Here is a 23,985-nt window from a genome sequence, read left to right on the forward strand (position 1 = left end):
TCTCTTTGGTTATGTTACACACACACACAGAGAAATAAAATATATTTTACATACTTTATATGGTTTGTATTCATATAGATATACATGCTTAGAGAAAATGTGATCAGCTGGCTTATAATAAGAAAAGTCTTAAAGGCAGTAGTTGGGTTGTGAATTTAAGGATCTAGTTTTATCTGCATAGGGTTTTAAATACAATTCTTGTATATGGAAGCTGAAAAATACATGCAAACATTCGAAGATTAAACTGAAATAAGCAGAAGTGTAGCCACCTTCCTTCTGGGCAAGCAAATTCAGCTTCTTCACCATCTCTCTTGCCTTTCTGGATTTCTAGTTTCTCCACTTAAGGTAAGCAAAACCAGGAAGGACAGACTTTCATAGCAATAATAACAAAAAATCCATACTACAGAGAAGTTAGTGTATTATCTGGACTTATTCTACTGTTGAAATACACATCCTCCATAGACAAGACTGAACCAGCTAATTCAAATATTATTATGTATGAGCCTATACACGTTCTCCTATCTTTCCAAAAAAAGACCAACCTAAACAACCTTCAGTGACTCCACCAATATACAGATACTAAACAGCATAAGGAGGAATTTCTTCACAATGAGAGTGGTGAGGCACTGGAACAGGTTGCCCAAGGAAGCTGTGGATGCCCCATCCCTGGAGGTGTTCAAGGCCAAGTTGGATGGGACCTTGGGCAGCTTGATCCAGTGCGATGTGTCCCTGCCCACAGCAGAGGGGTTGGAACTGGATGATCTTTAAGGTCCCTTCCAACCCAAACTATTCTATGATTCCACAGTCACAGGAAAAGCAAAAAGACTGCAAAAATCCATACAGTCAACATATTTCTGTGAATAATAGTGCTGCTTGAGAGACTGCCTGCAGACACTGTCATCTAACCCAGAGGGACTTCCTGCCGTGCAATGACTTACAGGACAGCATCATATGCCCCATAAGGTTACTCTGTACACTTTGAATACAGTAACAGTATTAAAAAGAGGTGATGACTTCTACAGAACTCTAGCAGAATAAGCACCACCACCACTACTATGCAGCAGCGCCATCTTAAATAGTTTAGTTGATGTTCATACATTGTCCTATTCTCACACTCTGTCCTTCTATGTAGCATTTAATCATTAAAAAGTATTCCTGACTGTTTTGTAAGAGGCGTTACATGAACAATACGCCGTGGCATTTCCCTTTGGGTCGAGTAAGGACTGGTGAAGAAAGAGGAGCGGAAAAAATTCTAATAATTAGATGTAGGCTCTTGGGATGAGAACTGTAAATAGCTATATTTTCAATGAAACATTAAATAAGTGGAATCACGCATACACTTCAGGCGACAGCTCTTCAAATCATAGACTTAAACTGATCAGGAAATAATTCAAGTGCTTACTTAACAATGTGAAATGGGAGATTACAAACCCAACTAACGTTACACAGATGTTTCAAGGATGCAGAGCAAAAAATGCTAATCCAGCTATTGCACTCTCATCTTGCAATATGAATCTCAAGAAGGACTCAGTTTTGTATCACTATCAAAAATCACAGATTTCAGAGCAGTACCAGACTGACAAAGGGAACACTGAAGAGAAAGACAGTTTCCATTTTTAATTCTTAGAAAATTAAGTCTTGTTCAGGACTTAAACCTTCTGGCGGAATATGCTGCCAGGCCACATCAACGAGACAGACACTACGAATGAATGGAGAAGTCTGGGTGTACAGAAACAGCAAGACTCAATTTAAAGTCTATTAGTACCTTTATTTTGGGATCTTCTATATTGAAGGGCATACATGAAACAGTGTTCAAGGAAAGAGATCCATGTCTCTCCAATTTAGAGAGAAGAATGTTGCGCAGGACACTGTCAAGTTGTGCAGGACAGCGTCAAGTGCTTTGCACAAGTCCAGGTAGATGAAGTCAGTTACTCTTCCCTTATCCACTAACGCTGTAGCCCCATCGCAGAAGGCCATCAAATTTGCCAGGCCTGATTTGCCCTTAGTGAAGCCATGTTGACTGTCACCAATCATCTCCTTTTTTCCCATGTGCCTCAGCAGAGTTTCCAGGAGCATCTGCTCTACAATCAGGTGAGACTGATCAACTTGTAGTTCCCTGGTCTTCCTTTTTTCAAAGGACAAGATACGTTTCCCCTTTTCCAGCCAGTGGGAACTTCACCAAACTGCCACTACTTCTCAAATATGATGGATGATGGCCTAGCAACTTCATCCACCAGTTCCTCAGGACCCACGGATGCATCTTATCAGGTCCCATGGACTTGTACATCTTCAGCTTCCTTAGATGGTCTCGCACCTGATCATCTCCTACAGTGAGCAATTATTCCATCTCCCAATCCCTGCCTTTGCCTTCTGTGACTTGGGTGGTAAGGTGTGACCTCCTTGCCAATGAAGAGTGAGGCAAAAAAGTTGTCGGGTACCTCAACCTTCTCCATATCCTAAATAACCAGGTCTCCCGTTTCCTTCCAGAGAGGTCCCATATTCTCCCTAGTCTTCCTTTTATCACTAACATACCTACAGGAGCTTTTCTTCTTGCCCTTGACATCCTTGGATAGATTTAATTCTATCAGGGCTTTAGCTTTCCTCATCTGACGGTTGGACTCGATGATCCGGTGGGTCCTTTCCAACCTGGTGATTCTATGACAATTTCTCTGTATTCATCTCAGGCCACTTGTCCTTGCTTCCACCCTCTGCTGGCTTCTTTATGTTTACGTTTGTCCAGAAGCTCCTTTCTCATCAGTGCAGGCCTCCTGGTGTTTTCTCTTGACTTGCTCTTTGCTGGGATGTATTGTTCCTGAGCTTGGAGGAGATGACCCTTGAATATTAACGAGCTTCCCTGGACCTCTCTTCCCTCCAGGACTTTATTCTGTGGTACTCTACCAAGCAGACCCCTGAAGAGGCCAAAGTCTGCTCTCCAGGATAACGAGCTTGCTACATGCTCTCCTTGCTGCCCTAAGGATCTCGAATTCCACCATTTCATGCTCACTGTATCCAAGGCTTCCCTTGAGCTTCACATTTCCCACCAGCTCCTCTTTGTTGGTGAGAACAAGGTCCAGCATAGCACCTCTCTTCACGGGCTCTCCCCATCACTTGGAGAAGGAATTTATCATCAAGGCACTCCAGGAACCTTATGGATTGCTTGGACTCTGTTGTATTGTCCCTCCAACAGATATCAGAGTGGCTGAAGTCCCCCATAAGGATGAGCACTTGTGAATGTGAGGCTGCACCTAGCTGTCAATAGACAATCTAATCCGCTCGCTCTACTTGGTCCAGTGGCCTCTAGCATTCCCACGCTATAATGTCACCTGTCCCCGTCTTCCCTTTAATCCTGACTCATAAGCTCTCAGTTGGCTCCTCATCCACCTCCAGGTGGAACTTCATGCACTCCATCTGGTCACTGACACAAAGGGCAACATTCCATTCTCACCTACCTTGGCTGTCCTTTCTAATAAGCCTGTATCCCTCCATCCCAACACTCCAATCAAAGGATCCATCCAACCATGCCTCCGTGATGCCAATAAGCTCACAGCCCTGTAGATGCATGCACTTCCCAAACTCTTCTGTTTATTCCCCACGTTGCATGCATTTGCATAGAGGCATTTGGGTTGGGCCCTCAAGGAAGCTGACTCACTTGCAGGAGTGGCTGGAATTCCTTTGTGCTGCTCCTCAAGTGCTCTTCTGTCGACCTGTGATCCTTCTCCAGGCTCTGGGCATCTATTGCTGGCACTGGCATGAAAATAAGAGGTAAGAGAGGGATAGACTGAGGTTTTACTTCCCCAGCAACTTTAGTTTAAAGCCCTCTTCACCGCCTCGGGAAGCCTATGACTGAAGACGCCCTTCCCCTTCCCCCCCATCATCAGCCTTCAGTAGACCAGGTTTCTCAAAGCAAGTCCCATGGTCTAAGTACCCAAACCTCTGGGTGCAGCACCAGTCCTTCAGCAATAGATGACAATCAGTTGAGGGCCAGTATTGACCCGATTCATGCAAAACAGCTCAAGAGTTTGCAGAAGAACTAAATGTTGACCATTCAACAGTTGTTTGACATTTGCATCCAATGGGAAAATAAAAAAACCCTCAACAAATGGGTGCCTTTTGAGCAAGAAAATCAATAAATTTCTTGATCACAGAGTGACATATGACAAAAATCGAGTCTATATGACAACCGATAGCACTCTGCACAGTGACTGGACTGAGGAGAAGCACCAAAGCACTTCCCCAAACCAAAGCTGCACAAAAAGAAGTTTATGGTCACTGTTTGGTGGTCGACCAGTGGGATCAACTGCTACAACTCCTTGAACCCTGGCAAAACTACCACAGCAGAGAAGTACTGCCAGGAAGACAACAAAACATTTCAAGAACTAACATTTCCCTCCAACACTGCTCAATCAAAAAGGACCTATTCTTTTCCATGACAATGCCTGACTGCATTCCTCACAGAAGACTCTGCAGAAGCTGAGTGAACTGGGCTATGAAACCACTTCACCCAGCTTACCCACCAGTCCTCTCTCCCACCCATTACCACATTTTCAAGCACCTTGACAACCTCCTGCAAGAGAAGGTTTTCCACAGCTAAGCAGCAGCGTAAGATGCCTCCAAAGAATTCATCAGTTCCAGGACTCCATAATTCTATGCTACCAGAATAAACACGACTTGTTTCCCTTGTTGGCAAAACCGCAAAGATTCTAATGGCTCTTATTTTGATTAAGACATTTTATTCTAAGCTGAGAGATACTGTTTTGTAGTTGATGCTTGAAAATGGCCATTATTTTTGCACCACCTCAATATGTCGCATGTGTCAGTTTTTCAGCCGTTTCACAAGAGAGAGTTTGATGGTATCCTTGCAGCTGACATTTTAACACTGCTTCTGAGTACATACAAATCTACTCTAAAAAACTTCTGCATGGAGGTACTGCTGTAGAGGAGTTCTGAAGTCTGACATTTTGCTTCATCCAGCTGCATGGATAAGTCCCACATATCATAAGTATACTTTTGACATTATTTCTATTAAAAAGCTCCCTTTCAACTAGTCATTTTTCTTGCAAATTCATATTAACACAAGTCCCTTTGAAGACAAGATTTCTGTGATTCCTGTGACAATAAATATTGCCAAAACTATGAAAAAAAATGATTACTTACAAAGGTGATATCACTTGGATTAACTTTTGTCTCCAGTCTATATAAACAAGGTGCTCTAGCTGCTACGTTGCTTGCATTTATCTTTCATGTTGCAAGATGGCCAAATGTCAACAGCTGTACCTGTACCAAAACGTTAGTATTAGGAATTTGCAATATTTTCTGGGAATTACAGCTTATTGTTACTATTAGAAAGGAACATGGACTTCTAAACACAAGAAAACGAAATGAACGTCTGTAGCTTTATGGCATCTCTTCTTCATGAAGAAGGGAAGAGTCCATTTTTGTGTTTCCTCAGTATCTTAAGAGAAAGGTCCTTGAAAAAGAAAGCAGAAGAAGATATATGCAAAATGTCCTCTTAACAGTCCTTTTGAACACAGTAGGCTGCAGGTTTTCAGAAGGGTTTTCTTGAAGTCCAGGTTTCTTAAAGGACACAAATGCAAAATAAAACTAAAGACTGCAGAGACATTCCACCTCACAAATGAAGACATCTACCTTTTAGAATAAGAAGCCAGGGGCCTCATGTGAGATCGACTTAGAATTCTGGAAGTGTTTCTTATATTTTGAGTTAAAAGGCTGTTCACTAATGACCTCAATGAGGCCTGCAATTACAGAGGATGCACAAGAAACACCCTAAAGGGCCTTCCTAGCTTTAAACTTCACAACTAGGATGATAGGTTTTAGTGTTTGGGTATTTCCCCCCCACCCCCCTCCCGTGGAGTTCTTTTCCAAGATGGCTCTAAGTCCCAGTTTGCATTCACTCAACACCACCAACTGCAGCTGGCAGTGAACTTGCGGACAGAAGTCAGCCAGCTATGTTTTGTTCATGCTGACTGGTAAGATCACAGATAGTAACCTGGTGAACCAGAGAAGCACATCTAGAGGTATCAACCTCCTAGGACATATGACTGACTCCTCCTACTCAGAAAGAGTTGGTCTAGAGCCACCTCCAACGTCAGTGTTGTGTTCATAAGTGGAAAGGATGGAAGCAAACCAAGTAGAACACCTTTCTTCCAGTAATAAGGTCACTGCTTTGCTTGCTACTGCAAATCTTGAAAAATAAAGAAAACAATATAACTTTATAAATTCATGAAGCATTGATAGTGTGCATAAAAAAATTAATAAAATCAAACTACTGTTCACAGTACTGTACAATCCCCCCAAAAGAAGCTGCAAGTTTGGCCTAACCAATACATTATTTGGCAGCAATTTTTCTAGAACAGTCCGTAAGAAATTTCTGAGTCTGGACCTAAAAAACAACGTCCAGGCTACAGTGATACTTTCAGCAGTGGTTAATACTTGGTCTGCAAAAGACTTCTACAAACTGCTGCCTGAAAAGCTCTTAAATAGCTCTACAAAAAAACATCTTTAATTTTACCATTGTGGGAAAGACAAAAGCCATTGATGAAGCAACAATCCAGGAGCACCATCATCGCAAACACAGAAGTACATGAAAAACTTATACAGCTACATTAAGACTGCTTGCCTTTCCAAATGCCACAGAAAGTAATATGGAGAAAAATGCATCCCCATAGTCACTCAAGAGATCACCTACAATAAACTTAATTTTTCTTGTCTAGAAAGCTTCCAAAATGTCACCCAGAGTTAGATGCCAGAGGCAGACAAAAATTATACTGAAAAATGGTATAAAAGTCTCAAAGGAAAGCTGTCCTAAATTGTGGCAATGTAAGTTTAGCTGTAATAGGTCCACCTCCAGAAAGCTTCTGCTCAGAACCCTTTAACACTAAATGGAGTATTCTGAATGTAGCTGACTTTTGTCTGGTGAACAAGCAAGCCACAACGCTTGTTTGTTTGCTTTCTGTAAAGAAAGGACTGCAGTTTCACCTTATTCCAAAAATCAAAGGCTAAATTTCTCTCTGAATGAATAGAGACATCAACACACATCCTTTCTTCATGTGCTGTCACATAACATACCTGAGCTGTTTCCTGATCATTTTGTGAACTAACTCCAGACTGATGGTTCTGTATGTGCGACCACCTCTCTCCAAATCTGCATTTGTGATGACTTGTGTACCCAAAAGGTGAATATTAACCAGGTCGCATTCATTTGTAACCACGGGACCTTCTTGGGGAAGAATTTCCCTAAATAACAGAACACTGAGGAAAAGGTAGCAGAAGCTACTGAGCTGGATAACCTCCTGAGAACCCTTCCAATCAATTTTGTTTGCAAGCCGTTATTTGCTTCTTTAAAATCTTGTGCAGCTTCAGTGAAAACCACACAAACTGTCGATCCTTGACGGGACACTTTAAAAACCTATTTGAGAGGACAAATTCTGTTCACTGTAAGTCCTGTTTTCTCCCTTGAAATAAGACAAAAAATTTCCATGAAGTCTTCTGTGAGTGATCAAAGCTGAATATGCCAGGATAGTGTTAGAGGCACACCCTACACCAATGTATGAAAAAAAAAATGAATACACTTAACAGCTGACATTTTGATTCTAAACAGGACTTCAAAAAGAAGCCATCAAAAAGAGGACATTAAGATGTTAACCAGCAATACTGCCAACCTCCTAAAACGTTCCTAGTAGTACTTCTCATACAGCAAGACCTTGCAGGTATCATAATGGCAATGAACTGCTGTCAAATCAAGTCGATTATAAATAGAGAATCTAAGGATTATTTTCTGGTGTTAAGCCTAGATTAACGGTTAAATTTTTCCCCACGTTTTAGCAGATGCTAGATTACCAATCTCTACTAGTGTTAGTGCAAGAAATAAAGTGGTTAAAACAGTAAGTGTAGCTACATTAGTGTAAGCCACAGTTAATCCTTGAAAAACAAACTAACAAACAAAACAAAACCCCAACTTTTTTATTCTGTTTATAGGGTAGTTTGGCAATTGGTCTTCTTTCCGTATCAGCATATATATCTTACGCAGGGATAAAGAATATTATTTTGGATGAACAGCATAATTATAATACCTAGCAGTCGTTTCAGTTTTGCGTAAAAGAAGCCTTCATCCAGAGCGTGAAGTTTTTTTATTTTCTAAAAAGAATTATACGTATAGGATTCCATTCTGGATTGGATAAATGGTATGCTTTTTATCTTCTGTAAAGATTTCCTTGTTGAAGTTGTTTTGTTGGTCTTCCAAAACTGAATAGTTTGATACTGAAGATACCCTCTCTCCCGCCAAATCTCTCTCTGCAACTACATCAGAAGTGGAGGTAGTTATGCTTTCTGATGGACAGTATTAAGATATTCTCTCGAAAATGAGAGAAATGGAATTGGCTTAGCATGTTTTAGCAAAATTCTCACATGACCATGACAGAAAATCGCTTCCTTCGCTGTTTTCCTCATTGAGTTTGTCAATCAGACTTCGATGGCTTCCATCTCAGAGTAGCTAAAGGAAGGGACAATCCAGTGTGTATCCTTTTTGCTGGGGGTTCGTTTTTGGTTGGTTTTTTTTGTCACAGCTAGATGCAAATTTAGTCCTTGATTCTTTTTATCATGCAGAGCAGAATGTGAGGTAGGAATCCTCTGACTGTAGAACTTTGGGTTTATTCTCTCAAGCAGTCAAAGTCTTACACATTTTTGAAACACTGAATTCAGAAGACCTATCCTTTGTTCAATCAGGATCCTTTGACACAGCTGGAGTGTGTTCAGCCTATGAACAGAATACCAGATTCTAAACCATAAGATCTAAAACTCACCATCACAGTTCTTTCTCAACAGAGATGCAACTGGGCCGACACTGCTGGCATGACACAGCTCTGGTTCACTGTGAAACTGCGCAAAGATGATGAAGGTTGATAGGAAGAATGAGCAATGAGCTTGAGCCTTTTACTGTCTTGGAATTCTGATGTCAGTGCCTTACTGCCACAGTAGCTTCAGAAGAGCCGAGTAACTGCTTCCGTCAGTTTAAATTCTTCCATTTCTCTTTCCACTTTTACCCAGGCAAATAAGAGTCACTTCTTTTTTAAAACAGAAGAGGTTTTAAAATACAGGGTCTATCAACACTTCTTGGAAGATCTTCCTCAAAAAGGTTAAAAAAAAAAATCCTGCTCCAGCCTGAACCCTTTAGAGAGCTTGAGACTTCTCCAAGAAAAAGAAACAAAACCCAAATTCCAGAAAGATCGTCTACACACTCAAATTTAAGAGAAGACAAAAATCTAGTTCGCTTCTCTGTTTGTGGCTTTCTCCATGTTCTGTATTGTATTTGAGTAAGCTGAGGAAATGAAAACGAAGACAGACGTAGAGCAGGAAACATTTCAACAACAGCAGGATTTCAAATACAAGGCTGTTTATTCAGAGTAAATGACAGTGATAAAGAACCACCTTACATTGCATCTCCACTTCGACACATTTACCTACTTTTCTCATTGTTGTTCTACACAGACAAAGCCTTCTGTAAAGCCAACATAATAATACTTTCCCAATTTAGTAAGAAGAAATTAGACTCTCAACCCTTCCAAACCAAAAGTAAAACTCTGACACACAAAAACTACGTAATGCTATTGGAAACAAAGAATTATTCATTTTTCTCCCTCCTTATAAAATATGGTTCTTCCCCAAACTCATTAAAAATGTTCTATAATCACTGCACATATTTACAGGACTGTTGAGACTTAAGTAAAGGATCAGTCTGCATTTTTTGCCGTGACAAATCCTACACCTACGTTCCTCAGCCCCTCATTTCTACCTTATGCTACTTCTATTATGCAGACAGGATAGCCTGTAAAATATACCACAGTGAAACCCAAACTGGCTTCCCCCAGTAGCCTTTCAGATCAGTTTTCCAATCCAGTTCCTTGTTGTGCCAACATAAACAGGATGGCAAAGGCTAGGAACAAGGAGCTAGAATCAGGAAGTTGCAAATGCTGCTTATGTAACATTGATGCAAAATGTTTAAATCCCAGCTTAGCTTATTTCCAGCTCATTTTCAATCTACTCAAGCCACAATTATCAATGACTTAAGTATTTTACCACCAGATGTTGGAGGTTGTGTGGTGTGTCTACCTATCTGTGAAGTTCCTTAAGCTATGCTGTCTAGATGCATTTTTCATCTCGTACGCCTACATACTCAAAAATACGAACTCAGTTTCTTTTTCCTTGTATTCACAGCTGTGAAGCCTCCCTTACCACACGCTCAACAGCGAATAAGTTTAAAAAACAAACCAAACATTTTTGGCTCATTGGGGCAACTTTACTGCCACAAAGACGTCTGAGCTATTGAACATTACGAAATATTAAATGATAAACCCAAACTAGCAAAATATTTGTCTTGAGGTATCACTGTAAACCAGAAAAATTCAAAAGGCTGTCAAGCAAGTAAAAATCTGTGCATAGGACAGCAAATACAGCAGCTGCCCTGAACTAAGCCATCCCAGCTTTATCCATGACCTCTGTCTCCCTTTAAGACCGCTGGGAAAAAAAAAAAACCACACACAAACAAACAAAAACCAGAAATAGTAAACATCTGTATCTCAAGGAATTTTAACTAGCGATGAAATTCTTCTAAATGGTTGCAAATTTATTCTTGAAAATGTCCACAATCACCTCACCACAACAGTGAACCAGTCTCAGAATGCAGTGTGGACATGTTCTGAAAAGAATCATCTCTTCTACCCATCACAGCGTTTCTTTAGACATTTGATATTTAAGCCAATTCCAAAGGGCTATCCCTCAAAGAAACATTTAGTGATGGACATACTCCAGAGAATGGACTCAGCTTTCTCTAAACAGAGAAGCTCCGATCATCCTGAACTGATTAATCTCTGCAAGCTTTGGTACAACCCAGTATTTAACTAAACAGTTCTTGAACAGATGCAATATTTGTGGTTTTTTGCTAATGAAAACCAACAGTTGATAAGTTTCCCATAAAGATTTGGATTAGCACAGATAAAAATTAAGACTCTTCTCATATCAAATATACATATAGATGCCTCAGCATCTGAAAATAATGCTTAAAAAAAAATTAAAGAGAAACCTTCCAAGTAAGAGAAATTACTTTGACCAAGAAGAAGGAAAACTTAGAATAAGTCTGCATTCCTCAAAACACAATATGAACTACACAAATGCCTGCCATAACTTTACCTCCCCCTTCTTCAAACTAACAGGCGCACACAGAAAAAGCCTTCATTTAAAGAATTGCACTCAAGCTGCTAAGCTATTAGGGCAGAGACTATGCGTTGAAGGTTTAACTCCCAGCCAGCAACTAGGACCACGCAGCCGCTCTCACTCTTTGGGGACTACCTAAGCCACCTCAAAAAACTAATATTATATTTTGTGATACACTTTCAAAGGACCCAACCCCCTTCAATGTAATTTTCTTTGTGTGTTTAATACATCAAAAGCCAAGTCCAGTTCAAAATTATTCTTGTGCTGCACCAAAGGGCACAGATTACAGGGGTTGTACAGGCTTGGTAAGAGTTATGAGGTAACATAAATTTCATATTGTACATAAAGGCAGACTTATTTAACCTCTAAAAAAGGATGAGGTGAAGGGCTCTTAAACAAATCACTATCGTTTCCAGATTTTGACTCAAATAAGTCTGGCCTAGTTTTGCAGAGCAACAGCTAATAACGAACATGGAATCTCATGTGCAAAGTTCATATTAAGTATATTAAGTGCATGAAGAACTCCACTGCTACAGTTTTATTCCATTTAATTTCTACAAAGATAGCTCAAAAGCGCTAAGAAAAAGATTTTGCATTAAAATCTTGGAGATGTCAAGGTCCCCTGTCTTTCAAAAACAGCACTCAATTTATGGTATTTCTTATGAAAATTAAACAAATCTATTCACTTGCCTCTTGACTGACCTTGAGAAACCATTCATCCGGAACATCATACTGCCAACTATATTTCCAACTATGTAACACTTTTGACCTGGTGACTGATCTCCCACATAAGCAATTTGATACACAGTAATTAAGGTGATTCATGAAATAGAAGGCCTGCTCAATAGGTAGCAGAAAACAAGCTACTGCTTTCCCATAAAACACATGGCACTGTCATGTTCTGACAGACTATGACAATGTACTTGTGAATTTTAAATATGAAGACTCTGTTTATATCAAAACCATCTCTATTCCAAGGAACACATCAAGAAGCAATTCTATGAGCAAGCTATAAAGATTAGGAAGTATCTACTTAGTTTGGTTTAGTTTTCATTCAACAGTTAGCAGTTTTGCAGCATGGCAATTAAGTCTTGCTCACTGTCCTTTCTGAAAGGAGGGTGCAGGAGCTGACGCGAAAGTATCCAGAACCTCTGCAATATGTCTCAAAATACCAAGTGGCTTGAATTAAAGAAGATACTGTATAGGATGTAAAGCATCACAACAAAAGGAACCATTTCTAGGCTTATCAGACCATTAAATGCCATTAGCCATCCATTTGCTGAAACCAGAAAGGCACTTGGTTAGCACAAAGTTGGCTAAGTTTCTTGACCTCATAATCTAAACATCTTATCTGGCTAAGGGCCACAAGATGAGATGGTCCAGAAATTACTCTTGGGCAGAAGGGCTAGACAACTTTTGTGGGGTTTCACCACATAAGTATAATTATGGCTGGGCATGGTTTGGCTAAATACGTAACCAGCTCCAATTCAAAATACTGATAAAGGTTGTAACAGTCTCTACTAGGGAATCGAATTCAATAACTAGAAATTTGGATAACATGGAAGACTTCATGTCAGCATTATGCCATGTAATCCATCCACCATCTAAGTGCCACAGGCTGGCCTTTCTTTCAAGCCTATCTGCAAATCAGGATTAGATGTCTTTCTGGAAAGAGACAAGACAAAAAATTTACTGCTTCCTTTACTCACACACAGTATAATTAAAAGAAAAAACTCATCAAAACAAAATGCACCATTTTAAAATATTAGTTCATCTGCCTCCAGCTTCTCATTACCCCTCTCTCACCTTCACTGGAGAATCTATTATAGTAGTCAATTTGCTTTCTGAAGTATAAAGCAGTAACTCCATGTTTCTAATTCCTTCTTTCAAAACTTAAGACTGCGCTGCATAAGCAAAAGCAAAGCCTGCGGATCAAAGGGAATGATTATTCCACTCTGCCTGGCACCTGTGAAGCTACATCTGAAATATGATACATCCACTTTTAGGACCTTGAATATGAAAGAGATACTGACAAACAGGTCCAGTGAAGGACCACCAGTATGGTTAAGGATTGAAGAAAACCACAGACAAGTTGAGACTAGTGAGCTGAATGTGTGGCAAGAAGAAGAGCTAAGTGAGAACTTATTTCTCTCATCAATCTCATTGGCATTCATGAGGAAGACAAAGCCAGACTGTTTTCAGAGATGCACAGCATACTGACAAGAAGAAATATTAAGTCGGTACAAAAATAATTGCCGGTTTTGTCACTGTAAGCTGTGATGCTTGCTTTGGATTAAACTTTTATTTAACTATGTACAACTAGTATACCATCTTAAGCCACGAAATTCACTCTACTTACTTATGAGAATGATTTTGTTTCCACTGTTGTTCTTTATTACGTTCCAAATTAAAGATGGAAGAAAAGCAAATTTGAGTTATTTCATTGGATGAATTTGAAAGGCGGCATAAAGCAGCAGGAACTGCTAGTGACATCAACCAAGCATTTGGCCAGGGTATCACCAATAAATGTACAGCTTGACAACTGTTCCAAAGATTTCATAACTGAAATAAGAACCCTGAAGATGAGGAGGGTCGCGGATGTCCTTCTGTGACAGACGACAACTAGTTGAGTGTCACTATTGAGCGGACCCACATAAACAAGAGGTTGCAGAAAAACTAAACGTTGACTATTCAACAGTTGTTCAACATTTGCACTAAACGGGAAAAATCAAAAACCTCAACACGAGCTGAACGGAAATAAAAAAAAAATCGCCATTATGAAGTCTTCTCTGTGTTTCTTTAGCGCAATAAAACTGATTCATTTCTTGATCACATTGTGAGGTATGATAAAAATGGAGTCCGTATGACAACCATAGCGTTATGCACAGTGACTGGACTGAGGAGAAGCACAAAAGCACTTCCCCAAACAAAAGCTGCATCAAAAGAAGGTTATGGTCACTGTTTGGTGCAAGTGAAATAAACCACTTCAGCTCCTTCAATCCTGGCAAAACCATCACAGCAGAGAAGTATTGCCAGGAAGTCAACAAAACACATCAAGAACTGCAACATTTATGTCCAACAGCAGTCAATCAAAAAGGACTGATTCTTCTCCACGACAATGCCTGACTGCATTCCTCACAGATGACTGCAGAAGCTGCATGAACTGGGCTATGAAACTCTACCTCACCCAGCTTACTCACCAGTCCTCGCACTCCCACCCATCACCACATTTTTCAAGCACCTTGTCAACTTCCTGCAAGAGAAGGTTCTCCACAGTCAAGCATCAGCTCAAAACGCCTTCTAAGAGTTCAGTTTCAGGACTCCATAAGTCTATGCTACCAGAATACACAGACTTGTTTCTTGTTGACCACAGTGCATCGATTCTAACAGCTCTTCCAGTGATTTTTGTGCCTTTTCCCAGGACCTTACCTAATTTTTCAACATTGTAAAAAAATCTTTGGACAACAGGACTGTAAACTGTAGACAGGGTTTAGAGTGGGGATGGGTGGAAGTTGTTATTACATTAGGATTTTTTTTTTTTAAAAAAGTTGTATTTCCATTGAACCAACTCAGCATTAATTCTGACAACGCCCTTCCGCATTTACTGAATACCTCGGTTGTCCCTCCATTATTTTCCCCAGGACTGGTGTAAGGCTAAATAGTTATTTAAGTAATCCGGCTTGGCCTTTTTAAATACAAAGTCTTCAACATTTCTGGAATTTCCGTTGTATTTTAAGAGTTACTGGGAGAAAAAGTTACTCTCAGAAAATAAATATTCTCAATCAGTTCTTTTATAACTCCTAGGGACACATAACAAAGACCCCCTTATAGGCTTTGTTAAGAAATATCATGGATTCCTCAGTATTTTCCCCGTAACATTTAGATTTTAAGTATTTAAGTCAATCATGAGATACAATCATGTAATCTCACTTCCATCTAAAGAACACCATAATATTTACTTTAATCTTCTGCAATTTCTGTTTCACTATGAATCATGTTATCATTGTTAAAAAAAAAATGAAAAAACTTCTAACCTATTTACATGCTTTGTTACATGCATGCGCCCTGCACACACTCCCCTTTTTTGTACTGTTTTTAGTCTGGACATGCATATAACCAGACATGCAAACAACAAGTGAAGTTGTGTCCCATACCAAATTTTAAGCCACCAGTAAAAAAAATTCTCATTTTCTTCGAAACCTTTGGTATGTACAAAACACCTTATTTGGCTCAAGCGGTTGGCATGGAGCATTTTACTCTGCCATATTGGAGCAGCATACCTTTCTCTACTATCTAAATTCTCCATCCTCAATATCCACCAGCTATTTCTTATTCTTAGCATATTTACATCTTCTCTATTAATTCTCTTAATTCATTGTTCATTTCAGAATGGCTCCAACACTTTTAGTCCCCATCACTGCCATTTTAAGCTCAAATAATCTACTTTGCCCTTTTACCTTTTTATTCTCTTTGACTAATCTCATTTTTTCTTCAACTGGACCAGGTCCTTCTACTGCCAGTTCCACATCCATACCATGCGCTGCTGTCTACATTTAAGTGACCATGTTTTCCTTGGCCTATTCAAATGATCTCTTTTCTCTAGTTCAAAGACTTCCCAGATCCAGTCATTTTCCTTTACCGCCTCCCATTTCCAGTCTCCCAACCTCCCATGACTTTTCTGACTTGTAAAACAGAAACAATGCAAATATATTTGTGCAGAACTAGCACATCTGCCCTGTGGAGTCTTTTAATGCACTTCATGCATAACAACAATACAGTATGTAATGTAATTAGTAGTAGTGTAATTTTGTTAAAATTTGCTGCTCTAAGGCAAGTTTATTGTCTTCTATGGTGAGATGGGACTAGATAAATACCATATTCTGATGGTTCCCTGTTCATTATTATTATGCAAATTAAGATTTACATAAATGCACTTGCAAATGTGCATTTATGATAAAATATACATGGACAACATTTCAGTGTCCAGTACTTTTAATAGCTTTGCCATCTCTAAAAAAATTCAGACTACAACCAGGATAATGAAGTTTCTTCTTAGTACCATGTAGCAAAAAAACCCACCACTGGTGGATTCATTCTTCTTAATTCTGCACCCTTTTCAGGGGTAATCTTATAGTACTGCTAAGCCTCCATATGCATCAACTGGTGTCACTATAAAGATAAAAATAATACAGCAGGAAAACAGCAGAGAGTGGAACCAAACAAGATCAGTAACATTAGGAGCAAAACCTGCGCACTCAAATTTCTAATATTTTTTAAAGTCTTCAGTTTTACTTCAGTAAACATTTTACAGTAAATGCTAGTTGACGTTCCCTGTAACAATGGCAATCCCAAAATAATTACAGCAAGAACAAATGACTCCTGGGCTTCTCAGAAAACATCTTAAATACACTTAAATTTAATTCCTGGCACTATGCCAAAGTGGGGGAGGGGAAATAAACTCTGTTCAAAGGCCTCTAAAACAATAATGCAGAAAATGAGTTTCTTCTCTTACCTGGCGAGAAGGTAGCACGTGCAAAATGTGTCTCCTCCTCTGAATAAGCCACTGACACGTAGCTCATTTGCATATATATGTCGAGCTACAATTAGACTTCCAAGTCGGCCATCTTGATACTAAGATCTTGTTCTGTTTACATAGCAGCATTGAGTACTATTTTTTTAGCCAGCCTGAGCATTGTATCTCTCAGGCAGTAGCCTAGGTCTGCTTGTTAAAGCCTGCTGGAACACAAGTGGCAGAAGGTGTCAGGGGTGCCCCTGCAGCTCTGAGCATGCCACAGCCTCACGCTGCAACTGCAGCTGCCTGCGGCCGGGCTCTCCGTACCGCCTCCCGTGCTGCCAACTATGAGCACTGCAGCAACTATGTGCAGTGAAGTACCTCCCACATACCACAGAGCAGTGCCAACAAGCATAAACTTGTTAGGGCGCAGTGCAAGGCAGCAGGCTCAAAAAAAGGGAAACTGACATTTCCCCTGCGTTTTCACTTAACAGCAATCTAATTACACCGAGGTTCCTTCCTTTGTGCATCTTTTCACTTCAGTCAGTGTGGTTCTTTTGGTCCAGAAACCTGCGTGCTCCTGCAATCCCTGCGCAGAAGTCCAGGACACGTGTTAGCTGCTGCCGATGCGGAGCCAGACTGCAATGAGGGCAGCTGGAGCCAGGAAACGTTTACATAAAGGCGGCCTCTTTTCCAGACCAAACTGCAGCAGGATACTGGAGCAGAGCCTCCCCACCCCCACCAGGCCACCGCAGCTTCTAGAATACATTCTCTAGTTATTTGCTTACTAATACTCCAGATCCACGTCAAAAGTCAAGTGCTGTTCCTACTGTTTATGTAAAGGAAAACTGACAATAGCCTCTGCAAAAAATATTCCACCTTGAAGCCTGTTCCTAGGAGGACTCTGCACCGTTCACAGCAATGCTGGTGAGCGCTCTGTAGGAACTGAAATAACATCAAAATAATGGGATGCTCAATAACTAGCTTTTCTTAAACTGATATTTCCAGTATTTTGCAGCCTACCCGTACCAATAACAATTAAAAATTAGCTCCAAGTAGGAGAGAACCGTTTTTAATCTAATTCTGACAGGCAATGTCTAGCCATTTAATCTGCTGGTTTACACATTTAATTTTTCATTAGGCAGATGAAGAAAAAGAATTCCCCAACCAGAGCTGTGCACTTTATCTTGTCTAGTACCTAAGAGGTACAGTGATAGGTAGAGACAGAAGCTTGGATTTCAGCCTCTGACTTCAAACGATTACTTATTTTTCCCTTTTTCCTTCCACTCAAAGTTCAATTACATTAATAAATAAATTACATTTTACAAATGTTTATTCTAAAAGTCACTGTAGTGTTTTGGGGGGAAAAAGCAGCCAGGTTTTGCTTACAGAATCACAGAATCACAGAATCACACAAGGTTGGAAAGGACCCATTGGATCATCGAGTCCAACCGTTCCTAACACTCCCTAAACCATGTCCCTAAGTACTTCATCCACCCGTTCCTTAAACACCTCCAGGGAAGGCGACTCGACCACCTCCCTGGGCAGCCTGTTCCAGTACCCAATGACTCTTACTGTGAAGAATTTTTTTCTGATATCCAACCTGAACCTCCCCTGACGGAGCTTCAGGCCATTCCCTCTAGTCCTGTCCCCTGTCACTTGGGAGAAGAGGCCAGCTCCCTCCTCTCCACAACCTCCTTTCAGGTAGTTGTAGAGAGTAATAAGGTCTCCCCTCAGCCTCCTCTTCTCAAGGCTAAACAACCCCAGCTCTCTCAGCCGCTCCTCATAAGACTTGTTCTCCAGCCCCCTCACCAGCTTTGTTGCTCTTCTCTGGACATGCTCCAGAGCCTCAACATCCTTCTTGTGGTGAGGGGCCCAGAACTGAACACAGTATTCGAGGTGCGGTCTCACCAGTGCCGAGTACAGAGGGAGAATAACCTCCCTGGACCTGCTGGTGACCCCATTTCTGATACAAGCCAAGATGCCATTGGCCTTCTTGGCCACCTGGGCACACTGCTGGCTCATGTTCAGTCGGCTGTCAACCAGCACCCCCAGGTCCTTCTCTTCTGTGCAGCTCTCCAGCCATTCTTCCCCCAGTCTGTAGCGCTGCATAGGGTTGTTGTGCCCCAAGTGCAGGACCCGGCATTTGGTCTTGTTAAACCTCATCCCATTGGTCTCGGCCCAGCAGTCCAGCCTGTTCAGATCCCTTTGCAGAGCCTCCCTACCCTCCAGCAGGTCGACACTTCCTCCCAGCTTAGTGTCATCTGCAAACTTGCTGAGGGTGCACTCAATGCCTTCATCCAGGTCATTGATAAAGACATTGAACAGAGCTGGACCCAGTACTGAGCCCTGAGGAACTCCACTTGTGACTGGCCTCCAGCTGGAGTTAACTCCATTGACCACCACTCTCTGGAATTACTATTAATTGTGCGTACTTATAAGAGGAATCATTGGCCCATACCTTTCTCCCCTTATTTGCTGCTTTATAAGAAACTCTTGAAGCGTGAAACAGCTCCATGCAAATAAACATACTATTTATTATACCAACTATAAACATAAATCTGTGAGACTACAAACAAAATAAGTTAAACACACCATATTCTGGCTAGCCACATATCCAGCAGCACTTCAGTAGCTGCAGCCTGGCACCATTTAGTGGAAAAGGAAAGTGATAAGAGACAGTGGTGCTTGTGGATTTCAGCAGGGCAAGGGCAAAGGCAGAGTGCCCCAGGACCAGGAGCACCAGCTTTTAGCACCAGGCCTCTTCTAGTTCCCTACACTGTTCCTCTTTCGAGTGCCAACACTATCAAGGCTATATAGTTAAATTACTTTTATATCCCCTTTTCCACTGTCAGCATAATTTGCTGCATGGCTGGTTGTAGGTTATTTGACTGTAACACAATTTGCTCATCTGTAATGTCAAAAAAATACCATTTTTGGATGTGGAAGTATTTAATAACGCAAATAACTCTTCATTGGTTGCTACAATTCATCCTCAGCTGCTGCACACAAAAACCTAAAGCAAAGGAAAAATATTTATTTTTCCAGAATTAAGGTCACATTAAGATGTCCGACATTAACACGAGTAGTCTGGAATTCCTCTTCTTCTACATCACATGGATCTTTCAATTCGTTTCAGTTTCAGAGACAGATCTGTGCATGTCAGTGCATTTAAGTGCTGTGCAGAATACATCTTTCCCCTTGTCATTTGCAGAATGAATCACCAGATGCGATGATTCATCCTGGGAATCTAAAAACAACGCGCACCAATGCTGCTTTGAGAAAGGCAAACCAAACACCCCCTCCACCCAGCCGCCCCCCCCCCCCCCGCACTGCGGCGTCACGGCACCATTCTCCACAGGCTGCTGCAAAGAGCCTTTCCGTGCGGCTTTTCGATTCCAGGCTCCGCTCCGAGTCCAGCCCAGGGCTTGCCGGCAGCCCCGCGGGCTCGCGCTCGGCTCGCCGCCCGGGAGGCACCACCCCGCTTCCAGAACCTTCGGGGGAGGCACCCGCGCCGCCCCACCCTCGGGCGGTTTCGGGGAGGAGCGATCGCTTCAGCAGAAGCCGGCGGGGCCGCGGGGGGGGAGGGGCTCAGCCCAGGGCGGCCGCGGCGGCGCCCCCTGCAGCTCCCACGCGGGATGGGGGTGGCTCCCGTTCCGGTTTCGGGGGGGTCAGCGGGTAGTTTTGGTTGTTTAGTTGAGATCATCGTTATTTTGGGCTTATTTCCGATCATCATTATTTTTGTTTGTCTGGTTTTCCGGTTTTGTGTGTTTGGGCTTTTTTTTTTTTCTTCTTTCTTTTCTCTTTTTCCTTCTTTCTTTTCTTAATTCCAGAGTCTAACCCGGCAGACCAAGCAATCCCACACTCCAGTATCCACACCCAGTGATGGCCAGTACGGAAAAAGCCACAACGCCTGCCTTTCCCACATTCAGCATGGAGCAGGAAACCTTTATGACACTGCCTCTCCACCTCCACTTGAAACTGTTGCAAGTTGACTCTCCAACAAGCACCCTGGTTTCCTAGTCTTCCATTGGAAAAAAAAATTCCATTGGAATAAAAATAAACTTCCAATATTCCATTGGAAATCACTGAAGAGAGCAGATGTTACAGCCAAAAGTTATAAGCCCAGTTGTATGAGTAATAATTACAATTTGCTGTATGGCTTCTGTTGGTACATGTCAAAGACAAAATCCTCAAGTTTTAAATGTCAGTTGACTCAGGTTAGAAAGGTACAGAATGATTTGCCTAATTCAGACACAACTTCAGATATGAAAGCATTTCATGGACAAGCTTTGAAAGAAAAAGAAACCCAAAGCATAATGAAATCTCTCACTAGTAGTTTGATCTGAAAAAGAAGAAAAAACACTGCCCACTACAGAACAAAAGAAAATGGAAAGCCCTAGACCTTCTGTAGGCAACGTGTATCCAGTTCACTCCCCTCACTCCCCCCGAGCTTCTCTTCCCAAAGCATGAAACAGAACACATCATCCACACAGTAGTCAGCTAGAAGTTTGGTAGCACCCAGGTTTTTCCTCATGTTGGTCCTTGAAAGGCACAGAAAATTATACTAATTTCTGAAGTAGACAACTGTCTGTCAACCCAGTATCTTAGCCAGGGTGGTTCGTTTCAAGATATTTTACAGCAAAAGCCTCTGTCAACAAAAGGAGCAGGCAGAGCAGGGAAGGGGGGAATGGGGATGACACTTAGTTGTATCTGCCTTTCTATTGCAGAAAAGAGGTGAGCAGGTATCTAAAATGGGTAACTTCTAGGCAGTAACTGAAGCTAACATTGCACCTCCTTTCTTTTAGAAAATGGAGATAGTAATTTTGACTCTGTCAACTTCAGAAAAAAACATTTTGCTGAAATTTACATGAAAAGTTGTTATTTACTGAATACTGAAAATCTGACAGATCTTGACCTGCACATCAAGATAATGCAGAAAAAAAGTAACATTTACCTTACTCATAATTCTTTTGACACTACATTCTAGAAAAAATATAGTAAAGCTTACAGCTTAAAATAAAGGTCCAATGTAATCACATTATGACTATTATTAAACAAGTATTTAAAATTCAAACCAGTTGTAAGTGCTTGTTAACTATTTATTTCTAGTACCTAAGAAACTAAGCAAGTTAGCTGTTTGCAAAAGATTCGCACGCATTAAATAGTACTGTTAATTCAGCAGTCCATTCCAGTTTGTCCCAAATCCTGCCTGAAATTGTTTGCTCCCCAAATAGCAACCGAAATAGAAGATGCAGCTGTGCAAATTGAGACAATTCAAGGAACATATAAAATAATCAAGCTGTGTTAGATTTGTTCTGAAAAGTACGATTTGGTAATGAAAAGCTATGCAAATAATTTTGGAGCACAAATGAAAATAAAGTAGAATAATTTTCTTATAATCAAATACACCATTTGCGAAAAAATGAATTTAAAAATTGTGAATCTTAAGCATTCCTTCAGGGTAAAGTATTGTTGAGTATATCTCTTCCAAAGTCACAAGTATTTGAGACTGCTACCCTGTTAGCAATTTATTTACTTCTGAAAGCCTATCCTTCATGTTTACCTATCAGGAGTACAAAACTAATTGTTCTAGCATGCAGCAGGTCTCAGCAGTGGAGAAAATGCAGACACAAGAACACTGATCAGAGTCTGACAATGCACTGTACATTAAAAATGTATAGCAATCAATTCAGTTGACGTCGTTAATTTATTATACGCAAATATTAATAATTCAGGTCATGAACATCTAATTGATATATTTAGTAAAAGTATATTTTATTTTTTCTTAGCACCCACTGAATTGCCTTGTTCCCATGCAAGTAAATCTGTGTTTTTAGTTTTCTTTTTGACTACCAAACTCTTAATGCCATGGGAGAGAACAGGGAATAGATCACGCCGTCAGCTACCAGGATACTACTGTACAGCAAGCATTATTACAGTATACTTGCACTCTGGGCAACAGGGTTGTGTTAGATATAGCAACATATATTGTGTTACATATAGTATGTGCAACATAGCTTTCAAAACCTACCACACTTCATGCATTCCAACACCCATCTCAGGAAACAAAGAAAACAACAAAAAAACCCTATCCAAAGAACACCCAAACCACGCCACACACTCCAGCTCACTACAAGAAAATAATACAGCTCCCAGGTGAGCCAGTCATTTTGTACCGTGCTTCCACGGTTTTCACAACAGCCTGTAAAAGAGCAAAGTAAACCATAAGCAAAGGGAAGGAAGACATGAAGGCAAGAGCTTTCCTCTGAACTTTGGCAATCTCTCCGCATCTTTTCTGTAAAATGGGAGTAAGCTTAAGCAGTTTACGGGAAAAAACATGAGCAACAAAAAAAAAGGACTACATAAAAGACATGGTGTGAATGTACAGTATTTTACTCCAGTGTAATACATGTGAAGAATCACTCCTTGCAGTGAATAACAAAAAATATAGTGATTTTCCTTTTCACGTTCCCATTAAAGAGGGGGTTAACAACCCCAAACCAAGAGAACCAATAGCAGTTGGCAATTTCTATATGCCTATTGGTTTATGAAACATTTTCATATGTGCCTTTAAAAAATCAAAAACCCCGAACCAACAACAAAACCATCATAGGATGTGCATGGTAAAGTACGTTTTAGACATAATATTTGATCTTCTTCAATGATTACGCAGTAAGATTTTGGTGATCTTATTGTAAAGAATGAATTGTTCCTGCTTGCTTTGAACGATGCGAGTTATTAACATCTGGATTTAATCAACAACAATAACTGAATAAAAACCACACAAACCTCAGGAATCCTTTATAAAACCAGGACCAAGTTGACTTGACTCAGAGTATCTTGCAGAAAACCAGGAAGATTATTGTTTGGGGGATGGGAAGAAGGAAATCTAACTGCATTATTAATCTGCATTCATTAGATGAGGCAAATGTATGGCAAAACTTCACCGTTTTATCAAGATAAATACATTTCAGTAGAATTAAAATGTCTCAAAACTCAACAACAGAAATGCGCAAATGTTCTCAGGATCATAACAATCTTATCCAATCCAATTCAATCAAGAAAAGCCACTATAAACCAAATAAATCCACTAGCAATAAAACAACTGATGAAATGCTGGTAGGTAGTTCTATTATCACCCATGACCACACATTCGCGCTATTCCTCTCGCTTATCTTTTATCCTAAAGCAGGAAGATCCTATGCCAAAATACTCGCAAATTTACAGTTAGCTTAAGTCAGCAA

The 23,985-nt window shown here is 40.6% G+C and overlaps 1 protein-coding gene across 13 annotated transcripts in view; it reads right to left on the reverse strand.

Moving 5' to 3' along the window:
• The window catches only part of ATF7IP (activating transcription factor 7 interacting protein), a 102,941-nt gene that overhangs the window by 66,952 nt on the left and 12,004 nt on the right, over positions 1 to 23,985 (reverse strand). For 5 of the 13 annotated variants that reach the window (XM_054085689.1, XM_054085672.1, XM_009556594.2 and 2 more), the window contains exon 1: positions 3,650 to 3,744. The exons of 2 other annotated variants lie outside the window; for them this stretch is intronic. The gene's annotated coding sequence lies outside the window, so the exon portion shown is untranslated. Of the gene's footprint in view, positions 1 to 3,649; positions 3,745 to 5,154; positions 5,275 to 16,738; positions 17,093 to 23,985 lie in introns of those variants that run through there. 6 more of the 13 variants (XM_054085610.1, XM_054085621.1, XM_054085599.1 and 3 more) reach the window with 5 other exon arrangements.

The sequence above is a fragment of the Cuculus canorus genome, chromosome 1 (genome assembly GCF_017976375.1).
Source record: "Cuculus canorus isolate bCucCan1 chromosome 1, bCucCan1.pri, whole genome shotgun sequence".
Classification (NCBI taxonomy): domain Eukaryota; kingdom Metazoa; phylum Chordata; class Aves; order Cuculiformes; family Cuculidae; genus Cuculus; species Cuculus canorus.